The sequence below is a fragment of the Erythrolamprus reginae genome, chromosome 9 (genome assembly GCF_031021105.1).
Source record: "Erythrolamprus reginae isolate rEryReg1 chromosome 9, rEryReg1.hap1, whole genome shotgun sequence".
NCBI classification, from domain to species: domain Eukaryota; kingdom Metazoa; phylum Chordata; class Lepidosauria; order Squamata; family Dipsadidae; genus Erythrolamprus; species Erythrolamprus reginae.
Genome location: NC_091958.1, coordinates 34116543 through 34118441, shown reverse-complemented (window position 1 = coordinate 34118441; position 1899 = coordinate 34116543). Strand labels below are relative to the sequence as shown.

At 42.2% G+C, this 1899-nt stretch overlaps 1 non-coding gene across 1 annotated transcript; it reads right to left on the bottom strand.

Annotated features, from left to right (window-relative positions):
- Positions 1-657: 657 nt before the first annotated feature.
- LOC139172696 (U4 spliceosomal RNA) lies at positions 658-796 on the bottom strand. Its single transcript, XR_011559915.1, has one exon. It is a non-coding gene; the product is annotated as a U4 spliceosomal RNA (small nuclear RNA).
- Positions 797-1899: the final 1103 nt, after the last annotated feature.

Sequence of the window (1899 nt, the reverse complement as noted above, 5' to 3'; positions counted from 1 at the left end):
TTTTCTTCAAACTTGCACTAAGATAATATCCTGGTTTATATTTCAACAAATTGTATAACCTAATTGTTGTGGCCCATTTGTGTCCTGCACAATTAGTAATGGACCCAGAGGACTCAGAGACAGTGGAGGTACAGTACAGGCATCCTGTGTTCCTGGCACTTGAGACTGACAGCAAAGAGGACGTGGTGTCAGAGGGTAAAGAAAAACCAGGGCCTTTTGTACTTCCTAAGATGAATGACTTGGGAGTAGAGGAGGAGCCTCTTCTTGATGCTAGGATTCATAGGGCCTCTAGGAGGCATGAGGGGTTTTTATTTATTTATTTATTTATTTATTATTTAGATTTGTATGCCACCCCTCTCCGAGGGTTTACTCACAAGTAACACTGCTGGCTACTGGACCACACCGTCATGCTATTTAAGACAGAGTCATGCAATGTTTCGACAGAGAGATCAAAGCAGTTCATCATAGAAATCTAGTTTCAGCTCTTGTCTTTCGGCTTGTGATTTAAAAGAATCACATTCTTGGCTTTCTTAATAAACTCCAGGCTTCCAGCCAACTTCTGTAAGTCTTGAATAAGAAACTTACTACAATCTGGTAATTATTGCTGTATTTGTCTATTATTGGGACTCTGGCCAGTTGCTAAGACTTTATAATCAATGCAATGAAACCTTTGCTAGATTTCACCTTTCTTTTGAATAAGACTTTTTTAAATAGTAAAACCTTTAGTAGTTTTCAATTAGCAGTAACTGCATCTCAGATAAACCTCATTGGCTACGATATGCCACTGCGCAAAGCTCCGCTGTTTCTGGCCCCAGATGCCACTAGATATGTTGTGGCTCCTTCAAGATACCTGGGGCAGCTAGAGTCAGCAAGCCATCAAAAGGCATTTGGCCTTGTATGGTGCCATGCGCTTCCATCTGCCATTTTGTACGGCAAGTACAAGGGAACTCCAGCCACTGAAAGATTTTGCCCTTGTGGCTCGGGAGAGGTGGAGACTGAGGGACACATGCTCCTGAGATGCTCCTTTTACACTGACATTAGGAGAAAGCATATTTTACCACTTACTGAGGGATATCCTGGCCACTCGGTCATTGCCTATCTCCAGTGGTTGCTTGGGGATGAGCAGGCCAGGTTTATGGCACAGGTGGCCAGATTCTGCGTGGCAGCAGTGGGGATTCGTCGCAAATGTGTGCCTTCATAGCGAGATATGTACATCTCTTGTATAGTTACTGTTCTGGTTTCTGGTAGAAGTTTAGTAATTACAAATAACTCGCATTAAATGCATCATTTCATGAATAAAGCAATTCCATTTATTTCTCTGCTCTCTTGTACTTCAACACATTTCCGACATCAATCAGGCCATTATCTCTCTTCTAGCCGCATTCCTCATATTCTTTTTCCTGCTTAACTGAGACCAGATTTATTTCCTAACTACATAGCTATAAAAAACAGCCACTCTGACTAAATACAATACAAAATACTTTGGCTTACTTTAGCGTGGCGAAAAAAACCCTCCATATTTCTGTTCGGCAACGTTGAAACTCTACCCTTCTTCTCCACTAGCCCCTTGATGTGCCAATTACCTCACTACAACATTTAACCCATTCCTCTCCTTAATATCTTCTTCCAGACCTTTGTTCTCTACGTTTCTGAATTCTTCTGAATTTAGGATTAACCCAGCATGCATCTGATTCTCCCTCGCTAGATCCTGAACTCATAGCCCCATCCTATGGCTGGCCTCCCACCTGTTCTACTACCTGTAATCCCAGCCCCCCCCCACTACTTCATAAACACTATCTGAATCTGAGTCCTCAATATCTTCATCATCCTCCAACTGATCAAGAGTATGTACAACAGTTACAATGGGTCATCTTGGTTGCTCAGCCAAAAGTCCTGTTT